The 22,269-nt window shown below is 41.4% G+C and overlaps 1 protein-coding gene and 1 pseudogene across 3 annotated transcripts in view; one reads left to right on the top strand and one right to left on the bottom strand.

Moving 5' to 3' along the window:
- Positions 1–22,269, top strand: part of SYNPR (synaptoporin) — a 306,233-nt gene that overhangs the window by 197,965 nt on the left and 85,999 nt on the right. The window lies entirely within an intron of this gene.
- LOC311605008 (large ribosomal subunit protein eL30-like) lies at positions 12,982–13,361 on the bottom strand (annotated as a pseudogene). Its single transcript has one exon. The product of its transcript is annotated as a large ribosomal subunit protein eL30-like (transcript).

The raw sequence follows: 22,269 nt of genomic DNA, 5'->3' as shown, positions 1-22,269 counted from the left end.
GGTGTGTGTATAACATGCATACATATTCTTTTATATCTATATTTTTATGAAGAAGATGATAATTATACAGTGTGTGGACTGAGTGCACCATATGAACTTTAGTAGAGTGGTGAAAAGGGGCTTATAATGGAGGCATTTAAAGCAGCTCAGATTAGAGGAGAAAGACTTGCTAAGCAGAGGGACGAAGAAAACACGAAGTATGGCAGGAGCAAACCCCAGAACTTTATAAAACAAGAGGAGAGGATGAGAAGGTTAAAGGATCATGGGAGAAGCCATGTCATTTTAGGTTTTCTGGTTAGACATGATTTGCTGATGTAATTATGTATGAGCACACACCCAAAAGATAAGAGGGAGCTCTTCGAAGACAGGCCAAGCACATGGTGCAGAGGAAGAGATGTGCAGGAGTGGAGAGGCCCTGTGTCTGATGTGGAAGAGAGCTGAGAACAACCAAGGATACACGTGCTTGCTTGATTGGGAGACAAATGGCAAGAGATCATGAACACAGAAACTGGTTAGAAAAAATTAGATTTTATACTGATTGAAATGGGGTCAAGGATCTGAGCAATGAGTGGATCTGGCTGTGCAAGGAGACAGCAGAAATGATGATGACACTGCCACAGGGTAAAGACTAGTGATGGAGAAGCTGCAATGATCATGGCGGAGATGGTGGACAGGGCGAACTGGGCCCAATCTTGTGTGTCTGCATCGTCTTCACATCTAACCTCTGATGGTAATGTGAGTCCACAAAGTAGCCTGTTTGTCAGGTTGTCCCAATTTTGTGTGTTGGTCCTCTTGGGGTCGCTAAGTGTTCAGCACTGGATGACAACTTTAGCTCTGCTTGAAAACACCAGCAGGTTGCCAACTGACTTGGAGTGAGTGATGAAGACAGAGTCCCATTGAGACGTAGTTGTGAATGCATTTCTGAAGACCTAGACGCACTGAGAAACTTATGAAGTAAAAGGGCATACCCTCCATGGGTTATGGGTTTGAACTTTACCAGTTAGAGTTCCTTCTGGAAAAGAGAACTCACTTCAGGTGGCCTAGCTTTGCAAAGGTCAATATAGGGAACTAACTTGCGGGAATTATTTCGTCAGTATGCTCCACAGATGTGATGGACTAAAATATGTGAGAGAACAATTTAACAGGAAAGGATCATTTATTTTGGCTTATACTTTCAGTCTTTTCCACCTGGTCCCATTCCTTTGATGTCAGGTGAAGCCCAGGTGGTCTAGCAGGACTCTGGAGGCCCTTAACCTTGTGGTCAACAGGAAGCAGAGAGAGAGAGAGAGAGCAAGGGACTGGGCCAACAAAGGCGAGCCACCATGCCACCTGGTGGTCACCTAACTTTCAGCACATGAGCCTGTAGTGAACATTGTGTATTCAAAGGATAACAACCAAAATTGGGATCTTCAAGCATGCAGAACCTAGCAGCTGAGGAAACCATTGCCACCCCTAAGGTAGGGCATGACAAACTAAGGCCTAAGAATGAAATCCATCAGGCCCACCACTTCTTTTAATATGACATCCTATCTAAGAATGGCTTGTATTTTTAAATAATTATATATTTTTAATGCACTCTGTGTTCATTGTCAATTTGATAGACACTGGAATCACCTAAGAGGCAAGCCTCAGGGCACATCTGTGAGGGACTGTCTAGACTAAAGTTAGCCTCTGAGAATGATCGCCAGAGACAATCTTAATTAGGCTAATTGAGGTGGGAAGAGCCACACATTGTAGGTGGCACCATTCCCTGGCTAGGTATTCGTGACTGTATAAATGGAAAGTGAGCCAAGCATTAGCATCCCCTCTCACTGACTCTTGGTCATAGAAGCAATGTGTGACCAGCTGCTTTAAGTTCCTATAGCTTTGACTTCAAGACATGACGGACTGTAGCCTTGTACTGTGACCCCAAGCAACCCTTCTCTTTAGACTGCTTCTGTCCATCTATTTTTAACACAGCAAGAAAAAAAAGAAACTCAGACACCCTCTAAACATCCATCAGTTATCCACAATTTTGCCTCTTGGACTTTAAAGCCTAGACTATTTAATATCAGCCTTAAATAATGGTTAGTGATCTCTAGACCAGACTCATTTAAAGAGGCAGCAGTAGTCTTTGTAGTTTGTACACAGCATGGGGCCTGTCTGGTAGAGACTCCAAGAAAGGAGAGATACAGGGGAAATGAAACTTTCATTAGTGATGCTCCGGAAGTGATGAGAGCAAGGGGAACTCCCAGCCTTTGGGTGCTTCTGACCTCTGGCTGCCACCAGAGCTTTCCACTGGTTGACATCATTGGAAGCCAATTAGGTGGGAACACACTCTGAGATGTCCATAAGGCTTGCAAAGAATCAGAGTCTCTGGTAAACCTCTATTTCCTTGTCTATAGGATGAGAATTTGATGAGTCTGGTTGAGAATTTTTTTCCTAAAGGTTGAATTAGTTCTCTAATTCAGGAGATGAATAAAACGGTGGTAGTGTAGCAGCTGCCATCAGAAAGAGCAGAAGGCAACATACACTGGCTGTGAAAGGACTCAGCTTCCTCCTTTTTACCTCGGAGGAAGACTTACTCTGATTCTTGCCCTACCGAGGTAATGTCTGAACCGGCTTTTAAGTATCATGCCAGCATGTGCTGGCAATGAAGGCAGCTGTGATCAAGGCAGCTCTTTTTGTTGGTCTCTCATGGGGAGGGTACAGGCTGCAGAGATTAAATCAGTGTGCAGTTATAGAGTTCTCTGTCTCGTTGTGTGGGATTTAGCAAAGCAGGGATGGAGAATGTGGTAGCAAGACCCTAACGACCTAGGTGAAGCTCTGTGCTCTCTTGGAACACAGGCATAGCTTTTGTTTCAGTGTTTGTATTTCTGTGATAAAACACTATGACCGAAACAACTTTGGAAGAAAAAGGTTTATTTCAGCTTAAAACTCTCAGGTCCCACTCCATCACTGAGGAGAGTCAGGGCAGGAGCTGAAGGCAGGAACCTGGAGGCAGAAGCAGAAACAGAGGCCGTGGAGGAATGCTGCTTACTGGTTTCTTCCTCTTTGCTTGTTCAGTTGGATTTCTTTTTTCTTTAAATTTCAATTTGTCCTTCCTCTGAGTGCCACCAGGTCTCCCCCTCCAGGGGACATGGTCAAAGGTGAGGCACCAGAGTATGTGAGAAAGTAATATCCCACTCTCCACTCTACTGTGGAGAGTGTCCTGTCCATTGGCTAGATCTGGGTAGGGGTTTAAGGTTTACCGCCTGTATTGTCCTTGGCTGGTGCCTTAGTTTGAGCGGGACCCCTGAGCCCGAATCTGCCTATCATAATGTTCTACTTGTAGGCTTCTAGGACCCTCTGGATCCTTCTACTTTGCCATTCTCCCATGCTTCTCTCATCTAGAGTCCCACTAGAATGTCCTCCCCTCTGTCTCAGTTTCCTGGTAAGTGAAGGCTTTCGTGGGACATGCCCCTTGGGCTAGTATGCAGATATAAGTGAGTATATACCATTTGACTCTTTCTGCTTCTGGGTTAACTCACTCATTATGATCATTTCTAGCTCAATCCATTTATCCACAAATTTCGGGAATTCCTTGTTTTTAATAGCTGAATAGTATTCCATAGTGTATATGTACCACAGTTTCTTTATCCATTCTTCTATTGAGGGACACTTAGGCTGTTTCCATGTTCTGGCTATTATGAATAAGGCTGCTATGAACATGGTTGAGCAAATTTTCTTGTTGTGTGCTGGAGCAGCAGGTTACCAAGAAGAGACTTGATACCCTATGAACATATACAGGGGGAGGTAATCCCCCTCAGGAACAGTCATAGGGGAGGGGAATAAGGGGAAAATGGGAGGGAGGGAAGAATGGGAGGATACAAGGGATGGGATAACCATTGAGATGTAACAAGAATAAATTAATAAAGGAGAAAAAAATAAATTTCAATTTGTTATAATTTATTCAGATTACATCCTGAATGTTATCCCCTCGCTTGTATCTTCCCTTTCCTATTCTCCTTTCCTCTTCCTCCTTATTCCCCTCCCCTAGACCTCTGACAGAAGGGGATCTCCTACCCGACCATGTGACCACAGCCTATCAGGTCTCATGTGGCTAGCCTGCTTCCCTGTCCTCGTCCTCTGTGTGCCGCAAGGCCTCCTCACCAAGGGGAAGTAAACAAATCTGAGGTGCCAGAGTTCACGTCAGAGGTATTCCCCACTCTCCCTGCAACCATGGAGAATGAGCTGCCCATTGGCTGGATCTGAACAGAGGGTCTAGGTTCTCTGCATGCATTGTTCTTGGTTGGTGCAATAGTTTTTGCAGGACCCCCTGGGTCCATATACAGGGGCCCTGATGGTCACCTTGTGGGGTTCCTGAGCCCTCTGGGTCCTTCCATTCCCCCATTCTTCATTTCGCTTTCTTATAGCTCCCAGAACCACCAAACACAGGGGTAGCACCACCCACGGTGTTCGGGTCCTTGCCACACTAATCATCAATCAAGAAAATGCCCCATAGGCTTGTCCAAAAGCCAATCTGTTGGGCAAGCCTTTTCTCAGTTGAGGTTCCCAACTAGCCCCAAATAGCTCTAGTTTGTGTCAAGTTTGACTCAAAACTAGTCAGAACACTGTTGTTCGCAGTTGTAAAAAATAACTAGTTTTTCCTTACAGTTTTAGTCCTTCTAAAATAGGAGGGGGCCTGGAACTTTGAGTTGATTATAAAGTGACAAATAAAGTTAGCTACAGCTAGGTTCAACAAATATCTGAGGAGGACATCGTCACTGAGATATCTCTATGTTGTATCATAGCTCTTGAAAATATAAGTGCCTGCTCCGTTGCCTCATGAATCTGAGTCTTTGCTTCTTTATCATGTCCCTTCCAAAGGAGGACTAAAAATCACACGATGTACCCTATGCGATAAAGGTAGACTCAGTTTAGCATAGGGGCCTGTATTCCCTTCTTCCATGACCCCAGCCCATCTTTGACAGAATGATTGCATTTCTCAGAGGCTGCTGGGTAAAAAGTAGAGGACATCAGCATTCAAGATGATTGCCTGCTAGATGCCCGACTGCCAGAGCTGCAATGTAAAGGCCACAGGATTGAGGAATCTCAAATAATGGGGGAACTAACACTCCTGTTCCAGGTTCTCCTTCCGGAGCCCATTGGAAGGATTCAGAGGTCCTGAATTTAGGTTTGTTCTTAGCTTGAGGCTGGGGACTCCCTATCTGCTTTGTATTCCATAGAATGCTTGCTAAAAATGGAAGCGCTACTATTCCACCACAGGTTCGCCTTATCAGCATCACTGTAGGGTCCAAAACTGACATTTTCATAAACACATGAATAATTCTGAACACACAGGAATAAAGAGTTGTTCACCTAGAGAAGAAGTGGTACAGTTTCTGCTAGCCAAAGCCTCATTGTACATTAATATTGTTGGACTTTTAAAAAGCAGATTATACTTTATACAAACACCTGATTTAATATAGTTAACACAACAAATAGCAAAGTTCTGTGAATAAGTAAGTGTACGTTACTGTCTTTTACTATTCCAAATCATCAATTGTAGCATATATCACTGTTAGAATGAAAGGAACCTTAAAAATAACAGGAAATCAAATAGCAATCTAAATGTTGTAGGAATAGGCAAACTACACCTACTAACTTCCCACTCTCACAACTTGCTTTAAGCATGCCCCTTAGCAAAGACTGAAGTGCTGGTTGTCTTTTACCCCTAGCCTAACTTGACTAGAGGGTAAAGTCAGAAAGAAGAGGTCTGTGAATGCCTTTGTTGCATGCAGGTGTGTATGTACGTATGCACAATTATAGGTGATTTAGCATACTTACGTTCCTTGGTGTCACAGGAACACTGTAACAGTAGTTAATTTTTACTTCCTTTTCATGGATTGGAATTCAGAGATAAACTTTATCTGAAACTGCACAACAAGTAAATGCTTTTCATTGTTGTCACAGTAAAGTGTCGTCACATCTAATTCTTTTCTGGTAACACGGAATAATGAGTTATCTTCATCACCATTATCATGGAATAAAAGAAATATGAATCATTTTTACTGCATACCATGAGCTGTACAAAGCGAGCACATGTCTCAGAGCCTTTTGTCCCAATGATATCATATGAGCTAGCCACTCTGAACTTTATTTGTAGTGCATGGAGCTGATGCTCACGGAGGATGAACAAATTCACATAGTTAGTAAGCACAAGAGCAAGCTTTGAGCAGATGTGTTTAGCTCACCCTGAGCATTCGAAGACCATATTATGGGTCACCCGTGCATTATAAAGAGATGCCACCAGCTGGCAACCCTCCTGAGTGCTTCCTTCCTTCTTCCAAGTTTACAGTCTGCTGTTCTTAGAAGACAGGTGGTGCACGCCAGGAGGAACAGGGATGGCTCAGAGCCACTGTGTTCCTTAGGACTAAGAATTGCTGCCGTTTATTTTCTAATTGCTTTCCTGGGTCAAGCAAGAAACTATGAGGGGAAAAATAACTCCAGTATGGAGGTGAGATGATTGCCCCTTCCCTTTTAGCCGCCGGCTGGAAATGAATGGGCTGTTGTTGCTATAGTTGCTGGAAAGATTATGTACAAAAGTGGTGAATGTCAATTAGAAACTAGGTTTTAAGGAGTTACACAAATGAATGGTGTTTTGTAGGGGGAGGTTGTTGTTTGTTTGTTTGTTTTTCAAGACAGGGTTTGCCTGTGTATTCCTGACTGTCCTAGACTCCCTTTATAGACTAGGCTGGTCTCAAACTCACAAAGATCTGCCTGCTTCTGCCTCCCTGAGTGCTGGGATTAAAGGTGTGCACCACCACGCCCAGTCCAAATGAATGTTCTCTAAAATCAAATGCTTTCATGGTTCACTGCTGTTGCATATTCTCTTTTCCCTGGCAAAGTTTTCCCTGGCATGAGTTGAGAAGGTTGCCAACTCTAGATGGTGGAGAACCATCACTTATAATGTCCCTTAAGCTTAGTACTGAAATGGGAGAGCCATATTTCCAAGTTCAGAGTTGAGGCCTCTTCCAAGCTGTGTCTGATTAGCTTTTGATCTTTAAAACTTTAGCTGTGAACGATGCATCAAATTCTCCATATGCGTTTCGCTTCGGTAAACATGGAAGGGAGTTGTTTCCTACTGTGTCTCTCACCATTTTCTAGTTCATCCTCCAAAACAGTTACATCTTTTTTATTAGAAACAATAGCATTTGCTTCCATCCTAAAATTTATATTGTAAAAGAATAAGAGACAGTAAAATAATCAGTGGGTGCCAGGAATAGGGAGTGGGTGGGACAAATAAATAAGTAGAATACAAAAAATTGTGTGTTTGCAAGAGAGAGATTGCACCTGAGCATGCCATCTCTCACCCCCCCTCTCTCACACACACACACACACACACACACACACACACACACACACACACACATGTATGGAGGCCAGAAGACAATCTCAGATGTGCTTACGAAGATTCTACTCTATTTTTAATCATGATCTATCTTTGGCCTGAAGCTTACCAATTAGGGGAGGCTGGCTAGCCAGTAGACACCAGGGTACATGTCTCTACGCCCCCACACTGGGATTACAAGCATGCACCACAATGCCCAGCATTTTTTATGTGGGTTTCTCATGCTGTGAGTCCCCATGCCTTAACAATGGAACCATCTCTTCAGCCCCACAAAGGATTTCTGAGACAGTTGAAAATATGTTGGGTGAGCCAGGCATGGTGGTGCATGCCTTTAATTCCAGCACTCCATAGGCAGAGGCAGGAGCATCTTGGTGAGTTCAAGGCCAGCCTGGTCTACAAAGCAAGTCCAGAACAGCCAAGGGTACACAGAAAGACCCTGTCTCAAAAAAAAAAAATGTTGGGTGGTGCCAGAATGGTGCAAACATGTCATAATACATATTTGTACTAGCTGATCAAGTGTCAAAAACCAAGAGTAAACCCTAGTTTATAAGCTATGGACCCCATGTGACAATGACATATGAATGCAGGTTCATCAGTTGCAACAAATATACCACTTTAGTGGAGGATGCTGGAAATGGAAGAGGCTTGCTTTTTCTTTTTTTCTTTGTTTTTCCGGCTTTTTTTTTCTTTTTCTTTTATAAAGGAGAAATAGGACATCTTTGTATACTTCTCTCATCTTTACCATGAACCTAAAACTACATAAAATACCCAAAGAAAGACTCAGGAGAGATGAGGAAGAGCATTGGTGCCCTTCTGAGCACTTCTCAGAGGAAATCATCACAGCATTTTCACACTTCCTCTTTATACACTCATTAGTTTGCATTAGTTATGCAAACTAATTTTGTTATATTATGATATTGCAACTTAATTTTTGTTTATTTACAAGTTCCAATTGCTTTTTCTCATCAGCATCTACCATCTGTAGTATCTCACAACTAGATCATCACTTTTTTGCATTGTTATATAATAATTAATGGAGCCAGTTGCCTACCGATGTATATCTTTGCTGTTTCAGTTTTTCACTATTACAAATAAGGCTACCACCAAGATTTTTTTGTAATTTTACTTTTAAGGTGAAATTGCTACAAAAACATGCATAGCTTATGTTTTTTTAAATGTTTCTAAATTCGTCTTTAAATCATAATGTCTGTATATCCAATAGAAAGATATGAAAGTGCCTGTTTCCTTAGATTATTCTCAATAAAGAACTCCGTAAGTACGTTTATTTATTTACTATCATGAATATTTATTTTCACTGTTATCTAATTATTAGGCATTTTTACTTCTGGCAAAAATTTTCTTGAAAAAAGTTATGATGAAGTTTTTTAAAAAAGGTTGCATGTGTGTATGATGAATGTGTATGTGCATGATTGCATGTACGCATGTAGGTGTACACATGCAACAGTACATTGTGAAGGTGAGAGGGCAACCTTAGGCATTGTTTATTGCCTTTTACCTTACTTGAGACCAGATCTTTTGTTCACTGCTGTGTACATCAAGTAGCTGGCCTTTAGCTTCTGGGAATTTACAAGTCTGCCTCTCATCTTGCTGTAAAAGTGGAGGGATTACAAATATTCTATTTCATCTGACTTTATGTGGGTTCTCAGGATCCGAACTCAGCTACTCATGCTCCCAGGGAAAGCATTTTACCCCCTGAGCCACCTGCTCACCTCAGTGTCAATGTTTTTTAGGAGCCAGATCTACCTTATCATTCATTGTCCAATGTAGCCCTCTGAGACATGCTAATTGAGCCAAACTTTCAATATGGTGGCAGCACTGCACTTGGCCATGTGGGCCTTGAGGATGAAAGGGATGTGGGATCTCCTTTTATGGATATCAGTCTTTTAAAGAATAGATTGCCATTGATGAAATCGAGACACAGAATTTATACTGCCCACCGAGGACTTAAAGTGACACTACTACTAAGCAGGAACTTGCAGTAATGTTACTGCAATCATCCAATATGTCGATCATAGAGAGCCACAATGAAAGTAATTTGTGTCAGAGCCTGTTAATCTTCTGCAATGACAAGGAAGTCTATAACAAATTGCCTGAATTAACAAATTATATTTACACAGTGTAAGGTAACTCATAGATCAGAAACAACACACTGTGTTGTATTGAAGTTTAGAGGTGTATGGATCCCTGTTGCCTCACAGTTAAACATGTGTTATGAAAGAATCTGTCTTTGGGGTACATTTCAAGAATTCATTATTATTTATATCTAGCTTTTGGTATATTGCTTGCCGAAATAAGAAGACATTAGTTCCTTTGATCATTTTTAAGTCCTCACAGCAGTTGTGAAGAAGTGATTGCCACAGATAAAATGTCATTAAATGTGATTTTGTTGTTGTTGTTGTTGTTGTGAAACAGTCTTAGACTGACATGAACCTTAACACTTCCAAATCTAAAATGATTACTCTGGTTATCATGGTCTTTAGAGAGAAAATTCAGACCTTCTTTAGAGCAATTGTTCTGTAAAGAATGATAAAGTTTAATGGTCGCCTTATGCAGATTAAAAACAGAAAGCACCAGTATTCCATGCTGGAACAAAGAGTACCATAGACGAGGATGAATGTAAAAAGTCTTTATTGTGCCAGATGAGATGAGAATGTGGTGGGATGCCTTCTCCACTCGGATCATCACTGCTGCCCAGATGACGGTGTCTCTGTAGTTTTAAAAATCACTTTAATTTCAACCAAATGCTTCTAGTGCCATAAACAGTGTGTCTCTGCCACTTTCTATAATGCTCTCTGGAAGAGAGATACAGTCAGTAGGGAAAATAGCACACTCAGCCCTTCTTTCAAAGTCTTACTGTACATTGGCAGGCACCATTAGAGGTATGCTGACCTTTGTGACCCACATCCATTCCCTCATTTGGTCGGGAAACACTTGCCAAGTGTGTGAACGGAGCGGGAGAGGCTTGGCCTGTGCTGCAGATTCAGCTCATGCTCGGCCCCGCGTTTGGGTCCCGGGGACCCCATCCATTCTTTCTAATTAGAGGTGAGGTGATGCATCAGCGAGTCGATGGCTTATAAATAACTTGTGGCACAAAAAAGAGACCCATTTATTCACGCGGCACATGCTCTGAATGGGCTGCGCTGGGAGCTGTTCTTGGTGCTGGAGTGAACAGCACAGACTGGGACCTTAAGTATGTGTCTCACTGCAGTGAGGGGGTGGAGAGGGACAAGAAACAAATAAGCAAAAGGCCAGGATCATGGCCCTTGCAATAGATTACACAACGGTGGGGAGAAACTGTGAAGGGAGGCAGAGAAGACTTGGGAGCTAATTGACAGGGAGTATGAAGCTTGAGGTGAAAAGATCATGGAGACAGAGCAGCTGGGATAAGGATGGGAAAGGATGGAATAAAAAAGGAAAGTATAGTGTCAAGAACACAGGAGGTAAGAGCCAAGATTCCGGGTGGCCTGCTCTCTTTACCCTCTGTAACAAAGTCAGTATAATATCTACCCTAGAGTATAAAAGGGTTTCCAAGGGTCAAATATGCCAAAGCAAGCCACAATGTTTTGCGTTATTTTCAACAAATGGTAGTCCTGTTATGTTGTAGAACATAATTGCCATGGTGTGGCTTCTCAGTGGGAGTGCCAGATGGGGAAATATTGATATTTGGACACTAACATTGATGATTTCTCTTCTATGTGATAATCAACATTCCAGCTCAACCTACCTCTGAAGATTTTTTTTTCAAGGACACACAGTTTGGCACAAGTTTTCTCACTGCTTTTGAGGTCCTTCACATTATTTCTATAGCATGTAAGACCCATCTTTTCAAATGTCTATTGCCTAAAATATAAGGTAACAAATATAAACCAACCCTCATTCTGGTGTACAACAACTAGTGAGACTTAATGAAATGCTGGCTAATTGATTAGTAATGCCTGGCTCATGGAAAGCGCTCAGTAAACATTAGTCACTGTTATGGCAAGAGAGATGAGAAATAATCCTCACTTTGGGTGTCTATGCTAGTCACCTAAGATCCTGTACATCACTGCACCCACTTCAGGAGGATATTGTGGCAGTTAAGCAAGTTGTTCTGTAAACATTTTGTGGTACTTGTAATGCAAACGAGCCTTTGCTATAATCTTCAGCTTTTGTCATCTGCTATGTCTTACTTTGGATAACCTGAGATGTGACAGCTTGAAAAATGCTTAGTTGTAGACAATTCTGTGTTTAATTGGAATTTGTTTTCTGTTTTGTTGTCTGTCATACTTGTCAACTTGACACACCTGGGAAGAAGGAGTCATAGATGAAGAACTGCCTCCATCAGATTGGCTTTTTGGAGTGTCTTGATTGTTAATTGATGGAGGAAGATCCAGACCACTTTGGGCACTGCTATTCCTAAGCTTGTGGGCCTGGCATATATAGAAAAGGTGGCTGAGCACAGGTCAAGGGTAGCAAGTCAGTAAACAGTTTTCTTCAGTGTTTACTGCTTCAAAATCCTGCTGTGAGGTCCTGGCATGGCTTTGGTTATAGCGTTTATCACAGCAGCAGAAACCCAGATAGGACTTCCTCTATTGTTTGGAACACCATATGAATTGACCACAATGTTAGAAAGATGCTCAGTGTATACAATATGAAGAAAAAAAAAACAATCAGCATCTGGCTTGCTCTTAATAAATAAATGTTCTTATTGATAAAGACCTATGTTATCAGATACTAGATATGAGTGAAGACTGACACTTGAAATGTGGATACTCTGAACATAAGTATACCCTCCATACAAAAATATCCAATATATCTAAAGATTTGGTGTGAAAAATTAATATAAGTTCTATTACTATGTCAATATATATCAATAGATTGAAAGTATTACTGCTTATTGCTTTTTTTAAATTTTTAATTAATTTATTCAGATTACAACTCAATTGTTATCCCATCACTTGTAGCCTCCCATTCCTCCCTCTCTCCTGCTTTCATCCTATTCCCCTCCCCTAGGTCTATGATCGAGGAGGGCCTCCTCCCTTACTCTTATTGCTTTCATATCGATACTTTGGCTATTAGAAGAGCTAACTCCACACATGTGGCTTCCGTCATAGCTTGCAACCTATCTCTATTGTATTGTGCTAGGCAAAGAATTTTTTAGGCTTTTTTTGAAAATGCTTTGAGAGACAGCAAAATTGGGTGATAGGTGCAGAGACTTCCCATTTCTCCTTTACCTCCACGCATGTACATCCTCCACTACTGTCAGCAACCCTATCAGAATGGTATATCTGTCACATGGGTGGACTTTGCACTGGCACATTATTGTCACGCTAACAACAACGACTCTCGGACTTGGACATTGTCTGACATTTCATCCCGTGTATAATGGCATTTACTTGTATACCTCCACTGGAGTATTTTCGCTGCCCTAAACCTTTTCTGTGCTCTGCCATTCACCCACTTTCCCTTCCTGGGTAATCATTCTTTTTAAAATTTATTCTGTTTAAAATTTTGCCTTTCCCAGAAAAATTGGCATCTAAAAAGGTAGCTTTCAGACTGCCTTCTTTCACTTAACAATGTGCACTTTTCACACATTGCTGCTTAATTTATTAGTAATGTTCTGGCATGCTTCTAATAATATCAGAATCTCTTAGGTCAATGCCAGTGTGCATACTCTGTAGTATTTTCCTCACACTGTGCCCAATTCAATATTATTGCCACTGTGGTGATGTATACCAGTTTGAGTCTATTTTAGATTCCCTCAAAGCTGAGCAGTTGTTGGCCAGAATAACAAATTTCACTTTGCCTTGTCTTATCATCTTCACAGTTTGTATCCCAGCACATACTTTCCACTTTTCATAACAATTTGGAGCCTACAGTTGATTGACTCCAGAGACTTTTTCATCTTCTTTGCAGCCACCATCTTCCTGCCTTAAGTGTGGGACAATCCCCAACCATCAACCACCAAGATGGCCAGGGAGCAAAAACGAAAAGCAAGAACAAAACTCCCATGTGCAGTCTTTTTATTGAGACACATGTTCAGGTCCTCTGGGCTGAAACCAAGGCTACAATACCTGGGTCATGTTGTAAGATAAGCATGACACTGTGTTTCAAAGTGGCAAACAAATTTTTCATTTTCATGATACGTAAAAGAGATCAGCTACTACTACACATACTCATCAGCTGGTGCTGGCCAGTTTAATTGGTGCACAATGGTAATGACTCTTGTTTCAGTTTGCATTACCTTGATGACATGTGAAGTTGAGCATTTTTATTATACTTGTTTGCCGTTTATAGATCTCCTTTGATAGAATGTCTGTTAAGATCTTTGCTCAATGCTTATTGCCTTGTTTTTTTGTTTTTTTTTTTTTGTTTTTTTTGTTTTTGGTTTTTTTACTTCTCTTTGGAGTGGAAAAGACCTTTAGACACATGTATCTTTTTTTTTCTTTCTTTTCAAATGGCTTTTGCAAATCTTTGCTCTGAGTCTGTGACTTCTTCTGTTCTCTTGAGAATTGAGTAGCTCAAACATTGACAAAAATATTGTGGGCTTTCTCATAATGGTATAATATAAATTGGCCATTTTGAACTGCAAACAATAATAATGCTCTTCTCAGAATTTTAATCTCAACCAATTTTGTGGGATGAGTTACTTTCTAGCTTACTACTTTGTAGTAAGACACACTTTTTAAAATAGTAGGGCTTGGTCATCTATCCTAGGTTTGTTCTTTGTTCATTTATATGTTCTGTTATTGTACTAAATTATAGCATAGAACATTGTTGCTGAAAGACTAAAAGGTGTTGAAGAGCACAACACCTACCCGAACCACCAAAGTAACACACACAAAACCAGATCACATTTTAATCCTGTTAATAATCGGTGCCTGTTTGGTGACAAGTCTGAAAATAATCACAAATTATTAGTTATCAAAGACATTTTGATTAACTTATATGAGTTTAGTATTGCTTATAATAATGTCACCATGCCTGGCAATAATGCAGACTGTAGACAGCATCCTCTGTGCAGTATTCCATGGTAGTTTAAGAACCCAGTGGGTGTTTCTTGAAAATAAATGGCTATACGTCTGTATTTCTCAGTCTCTGTCAATTGCACACTATATAGAGCGGGATGAATTTTTTCTGTGCATGTGGAAGTCATAGGACAGCATTGGGGATCAGTCCTTGCCTTCTGCATTGTTTGGCTTACTGTTTTGCCAAGGAGCACTCCAGGCTACCTGCCAGTAATCTTCTGGGGATGCTCCTATTTCAGCCTCCCATCTTGCCACAGGAGCACTGTGGTGATGTAAGACCATTACCATGCTGGGCTGGATATGGGTTCTGAGGATTTGAACTCAAGTCTCCAGTCTTACACACATGCTCCTTGCCTAAATGGAGGACTTAGTGATTGTGAATTCATTAGTGAAATGAAAACACTTTACAAAATAATGTATTTGGTTATGCTTTAAATTCTCATTTGCATGTATGTTCCTATGTAGTGGTCAGGCTTTAGGAGATATTATAAAATGAGGCGCCTGGGCAGATAAGTATATATACTATATATACTGAGATTCTTCCTCCTGTACACTTTATTCCCACTTGCACTTTGACCAATTCAGCCTGCCACTGTCCCATTTCCCCCTTCCTTTCTTCATAATCAAGCAGACAAGAGCAAATCTGCTAGAGGAAATACTGACTGGCACAAGCTGTCATGTGTTGAACGGGTAATGAGAAGGAATGTGGCTGATGAGAGCACACACTTCCTTTCCAAGCATGCCGTTTCTCATCAGTGCACACTTACACATGGAAAACTCTGGTATTGATCAGCTGCTTGCTGCAAAATCCCTTAATGTTCTTTGTTAAATGTTTGGGGACAAGTCCCTTAGTCTACACATGGTGTGTTAGTTAAGCCAGTGGTCCCAAAGTGACTTGTTGAGAAATACCAATCCCATGCAGTGTTCTTCAAAGGGAGACTCTGAGTACCAAGGACACCACTGTGTCCTGATGTCTTCACTAGGGAAGACCCAGAGAAGATCTGTTTATCTTGTTAACTTTAAATGTACTCTACACATCAGACTATTAAGGCTGTTCTTCAAATACAACACCTGGGCCGGCAAGATGGCTCCATTGGTAAAGGTAGCCTCCACCGAGCTGAATGCCCTGAGTTCCACACCTGGAACATACATAGTGGAAGAAAAGATTTGATTCCATAAATTGTCCTCTGATTGCCACACACATGCTGTGGTGCATGAAATAAACTAACTATAATGTAATAAAAATTTAAAACATGACAGGTATTAACATCACATAATTACTCTTCAGTGGAATGCCTCAGTTAGATTATCTAGATGTTAGTAATGTATCATTCTAACTGGAAAAGAACCATGTAATTTTAAAACTGTGTGTGTGTGTGTGCGCATGCATGAGCATGTTATTGTGGCATGCACACATGTGTCATGGTGTTCCTGTGGAGTCCAGACAATCTGGGATGCTGATCATACCTTTCCACATGCTCTTAAGACAGGGTCTCTTCTTTGCTGCTGCACACACCAGGACAGCTTGTCCGTGAGCTCACAGGGGCTCTTTTGGCTCCATCTCCCATCTCACCACAGAAGTAATGAGATTACACAGGTATACCACCAGGTCCAGTTATTCCCCAGGTTTCTGGGAATCTGAACACAGTTTCCTTTGCTTTCACAACAAAGACTTCACTTATGAAGCCATAATGCCACCCCCAAGAGCCACGTCATTAGAAGATTAAGAATTAAAAATACACTTCCTCAGACACATACCCACCAACCAAATACTGGACCATGAGAAATGCAGCCAGTCACAAAAAATTTGGAAGTTCAGGCATTGGTACAACTATGTAAGTAACTTCAATGATAAAGGACACCAGCTATGAAATGCCTTGGTGAAAGAAGAATGGGTGGCAGGTTTACCACAAGGCCCATAGAGAAGCAAGGAGTATGATTGGCCTGGATGAAGTCAGGTGACTTACTTCTTTATGACCAATCACCATGAGCAGAGAATGCAATATAATCTTTCTTACTGATCTAACTTGGGCCACCTTATTCTCTAGTCACAGGTAAAAAGATGGCAGTGATCATTTGTGACAAGTGGAGCAAGAAACAATTGCAGCCATTAACTTTATCTGTCAAAAGGAGACATGCCGTTCTCACAAAGGAAAGAAATAGACAGAAAAAGAAAATCACAATGTTTTTAGGACTGTTAAAAAAAATGGGCCTGGATTGAACTAGAAATGATTATAGTGAGTGAATTAACCCAGAAGCAGAAAGACTCAAAGGGTATATACTCACTTATATCTGGACACTAGCCCAAGGGGCATGTCCCATGAAAGTCTTCACTTATCAGGAAAGTGGGACAGAGGGGATCACATCCTATTAGGACTTTAGATGAGAGAAGCATAGGAGAATGGGGAAAGAGAAGGATCCAGAGGGTCCTAGAAACCTACAAGATGAACATTATGACAGGCGGATTTGAGCCCAGGGGTCCTGCTCAAACTATGGCACCAGCCAAGGACTATACGTGCAGTAAACTTTGAACCCCTACCCAGATCTAGCCAATGAATAAGACATTCTCTACAGTTGATTGGAGAGTGGGGACTGACTATCACATGAACTCTGGTGCCCCATATTTGACCACATCCCCTTGATGGGGAGACCTGCTGGCACTCAGAGGAAGGAAAGCAGGCAACCAAGAAGAGACTTGATACCCTATGAGTATATACAGGGGGAGGAGGTCCCCCTCAGTCACAGACATAGAGAAGGGGAGTAGGAGGAAAGTGGGAGGGAGGGAAGAATGGAAGGATACAATTGAGATGTAATATGAATGAATTAATAAAAAGGAAAAAATAAAAAATAATAATAAAATTTAAAAACAGGCCTGGTCTCTAATGTCCTGTGCTTTCCTCTTCCCTGGCTGTGTTTACCCAGTTGTGCACTTCCTACCTTCACAGGCTTTCTTCAGATGGTCAGTGAGTGGAAGTGGTGCAGCACCACCACCATCTCTACCAGAAGTGTCTGTCTTGATTTTGCCATGCACTTTCCGCCTCAGATGTTTGTGTAGATTTAACTAAAAGACTCCACACAGTGACTTAGGCTGAAGCAACATCTCACATCTAAACAAGCCTGCAGAAACAGCTCCACTGGTCCCTCAGCTGCTTCTGCGCTCCCTGGCTTCTCCCTACTTCTCCACACATTCCTCTTTCCTGTGAAAACACACCTAGCACACAAGGGCTTGGGGTAGCTCTCCTGAGGCTCTCTCCTTTGGAGAGGGGAAATACTGTGAGCTTCAGGAATCTCACTCACTTGAGTGGCAATACCAAAGGAAAGATCTGTTTACTCAGAAACATGAATAAAAACTTAGCGTTAATTTTTATGCTCCTACTTAATTCCCAAGAAAGACAGTTTTTGGAAATCAGGAAAAAGAAAATTACATTTTAAAACTACACAATTTAATGTTGAGTAAAAATAATTTACCATGTTGTCTATGAAATTCACTTTTCTTGAAAGGTCTCTTTTTAAGAAGATTTTTAAATGACAACTACATTATAAATCAGCTCTCACATGAACTATCACAGTTAACTTTTATTAAGAGTATATGAAGTTGGATTTTATTCCTTCCTTGATTTCTTCTCTTTGCAATCTTTCTCCTCTCTCTATTTCTCTCTCTCCTTCCCTTCATATCTTTCTTCCTTCCTTGATATCTTTTATGAGCTAGATCAAAAAATATTGTCATCTATATTATAGGCAAAAAAATAAATAAAATCTGTCTCTTTTGGCCACATATTTATGAGTGAGATTGCTCATGAAAGTATAGCAGTGACTGAGAAAGAACAACAAAAAAAAAAAAGAAAGAAAGAAAGAAAGAAAGAAAGAAAAAAGAGCAAGTACTAAAGATATTTAAAAGGTAAGTGTGACAGAGAGCTAAAGTAGGAGGGCCCCAAATAGTCTATAAATGTTTGCAAGGCTGGGTTGCTGAAAGAGGCAGGCTTCAATTTAAACCCATATCTCCTGTCACTGTATAATGTTTCCACCCATTCTTTGATTTTGACAAATACTTCTGTTTATGTGTTTGTTTTTGAGACAGGGTTTCTGTGTGTAACCCTGATTGTCCTGAAACTTGCTCTGTAGACTAGGCTGGACTCCAACTCAGCGATTCACATGTCTCTGCCTCTGGAGTGCTGGGATTAAAGACCTGCACCACCACCAGCACCACGGCCAGGCTTGACATTGCAGAGAACAATGGAGAATTTCCAAGCAAGTGAGGCTTTATTTGGTATTTAGTAGGGCCATGTCTAGCTCAACTATAAACAAACACATGTGACTGGCATCCTCAAAGCCTGGTTTTAGGAAGGCATCGTTCTGACTCACCAGCCTTCCACCTAAACAAAGCAGAAGTGTATGAGAGAGTTGCTTTGAGAGCATAAGACTATCTCAGCAGGAAGCAGAGGAATAGGCAGCCGGGAGCAATGGATTTATACAAGTCCAGGAGATCAACACAGCTTGATTCCCTCTTTCCCTGAAACTTGAATAATTATACATAGCTCAGGGAATTTAACATATTATGGAAATTGATTATGTTTGTCTAGAAGGAGTGTAGACTTTGTTGATTCTTGTAACACAGTACGAGTCTCGTTGTATTTTAACTTAATATCAGTAATCGTTCCTCATTTATATATGCTCGCATAAGAGTTCTTTATTCTCAAGACACGAGGAAAGAGTGGAGGGTGGAAAGATGTAAATCCGCCTACATTTGTGCTTTTCAGAGTCCAAACATAGACGTTTCAATAAGTTAAAATGGTGATAATGGAGCAGACACTGGGGGCTGGCATTCCTCTGCAAGTGTGAGCATTGGCATCAGGTCAGGTTTCTTGCCTGTTGAAATACAGATTTTGGGGGCTCAGCCCACAGTCTCTGCATTCTGGTCGTTAGGGATCTAAAGGGAGCATGCATATGATTGCTTAGCTTCTGGCTGATGGTGCATATGTATGCTCCTTAGGCTTTGAGAGTCTTGTACTCTGCATGGCAGCTGACAGGCTCCAATGTGACTCCTGAAGTCCCTTCCCTTTGTCTGGGGCTCCCGAGGTCCTTTTTCGAGGAGGTAGCATCAACATACCCCTTGCCAGTTGATGAGACTCTTTGTACAGGGTGTAAGAAAGGGAAGAAGGAATTTAGATCAGTGTAGGGCAACCCATTGTGCTCAGTCCAGCAGGAGGATTCTTCACAGCTCTCAATTGTGAGATTTTAATTCACTCTTACCTGCTAATGTCTTAATAGCATTAGAGTCCAGGCTCCTTTCATGTCTTTGTTTTGTTGAGGGAAAGGCGCACACTTGTTTTTGCCTTTTTTCTTTCAAGTCACATCCCTACGATGTATTTATAGTCCACAGATGCAAGAATGGTAAGTAAGAAATCCCTATGCTTTCCAGGCTGCCTTGTGGACCCGGGCAGGGAGGTGAGACTGGCAGAGATGAGCCAGCCGGTCTTTTGTTTGTCTCTGAGGATGGGCCTTTCATCATCCATGACACCAACTAAATAGCTTTTCTTAAAGGATAAAGCATGTTATCAGGACCAAGAGGCAACTTCTAATTATTGGCTTTTGAGTGGACTTGTGTACTATTTAAAAGTAAGTACCAGGTAAAAGAGGCAATTTTGAAGTTTCCACTGCTGCTTATGCAGGCCTTGGATCCCTGTAGGAACTTATATTTTATGGTGTGTCTCTTGAATGATGGAAGTATGAACCTGTGATGCAATATTCAAGCAATACAAATAAATACATCACATCAAAAATGTAACCTATAGCTTCAATCTGAACTTTATTCCTCCTAAGTCACCCTGCACATGTATGAATATATACCATTGCATATGCACAGACACACATGTTAGTAGGACTCTTTGATATATAAATGAGAGAATGAAAATAGTAGTTTTAAGCAAATAGAAGGAATTTTTATATAATCATTTTGAGGTGAGGTATGTTCTCTTTATTAATGGCTGGACCCATGGAATCTAACAAAATAGCTTCTCTTTTTCAACTTGTTTTTCATCTTTAGGCTCCACCTTTCATCTTTAGGCAGGTTCTTCATGCTTCCCTCTTCCTAAAATTTCTTGGGTTTTTATTCTTTATTTTTATTTTTTATTTTTTATTTTTATTTTTGGTTTGTTTGTTTGTTTATGTTTTTCAAGACAGGGTTTCTCTGTGTAGCCTTGGCTATCCTAGGCTCACTTTGTAGACCAGCTGGCCTCAAACTCACAGCAATCCACTTTCCTCTGCCTTCTGAGGGCTGGGACTAAAGGGATGTGCCACCGTGCCTATCTCCGCCTAAAGATTTCTTAATGTGTTGGAAAAGATGGTTGTGTGCATTTGCATATTTGTATTTATTCCATATTGAGAACAAAATGTCTATATTATGCAGCTAAACAATGAAAAGCAAAGTCTAAGTCTTAATCTTTGGACCCTATAAGTAGCTGTCTAATGCAGGAGAAGATAATTTGGGCTGCCAGTGGAATTAAAATAGGGATAAAATGCTACATTGGCAGGGTGGGCCCAAAGTGATCACAGGAGGCATGGAAAATCAAAGAAGTGTGGAGGAGAGCAGAGCCAGGAGGAAACATAACACTAAAAGCAGGGACAGAGAGCGCTGATGGGAGAAGGACTCGGCTGCTGGTTGTTACCGAACTTGAAAGAGCCAAGAGCTACAGAGTATGAGACCTAGAAGCTACGAAAGGCACGGGGATGGAGTCGGTACAATTTTTGAATCTCAGCATTAGTGATATGATGAGAATGGAGCAATCACTGGTAGAATGCGTTGCGTGTTGACACCACAAGATACGTCCGGGACTTAACCCTGTGAATATGATTTTGTTGGCACATGAGGCCTTTACAGGTGTGATTATGGTCAGGTCCTCAGAATAAGAGCCCCCTGGATTTATAGGATAGTCCAAATCCACCCCATGAAGATTACTCTCCATAAGCTTTAGAACAGGAGAGGACACGTAGACACCAGGGGTGTCATGCAAAGGCACACTAGAGTGACGCATGTGCAAGCCAAGTAAGGTGACAACATTCTTGGAGCCTCAGAGCTGTGGGAGAGATGGAACAGATTCTCCCTAATGCCACTGCCTTCTGGTATCTGACCCCTAGAATTGTCACAGAATAGAGTTCCGTTATTTGAAGGCTCCCACTTAGTGGATATTTGTTATGGCAGCTCCAGAAAGCTAAAATAACAGGTTTTGAAAGCTGTTGCTTCCTCTGTTGTCTGTAGCCAACACCCCCCCCCCACCACCACCACCAAGGCACCCAAGGAGACAGATATGCAGGCTTCAGCCAACTGAGGTCCTGTTGCACACAGCGCCGATTTCTGGTTTGCATATAACTTGTGGGTTTTATTTTTATCATGCCAGTTTGGTTAAACAAATGACAAAATTACTTTGCACCTCAGAGATATTGCACATGCACCTCCCCCAAGGGAAGCATGGATGAAAGATGGGGAGAGATCTGAGCAGCCAAGCAAAGTGGAGGTTTGATGGATTCTCCCCTCTAATGGCCCAATGTGTCAAAGATTTTCAGGAGTTATGCATGGGAGAAACGTCTAAATATCCAATGGAAGGGATAAATAAAGAAAAGGCAGGAGAAAGAGAAGGCAGGGAAAGGAAAGAAAAATGGAAAAGAAAAGAAAGAGGGAGGAAAGGCACATCAGCTGTGCTTACGGTGATGGAGAAGCCTTTGCAAGCCCAGCAGGACATTTTGCTAAACTAAGCCCTTTATATTTAATTCATAAGCACTGCTGAATATGCCTGGTATTGACTACATGCTGGTCATCTCCCTACTGTCACTTCCCCCGCCACTGCTGTCGCTAGTGAAATGTCAGAAGTGCAG

The sequence above is a fragment of the Acomys minous genome, assembly GCF_964271855.1.
Source record: "Acomys minous genome assembly, chromosome: 9".
Lineage (NCBI taxonomy): Eukaryota > Metazoa > Chordata > Mammalia > Rodentia > Muridae > Acomys > Acomys minous.
Note: the sequence above shows the minus strand (reverse complement) of the source record. Positions and strands in the feature narration are given on the sequence as shown.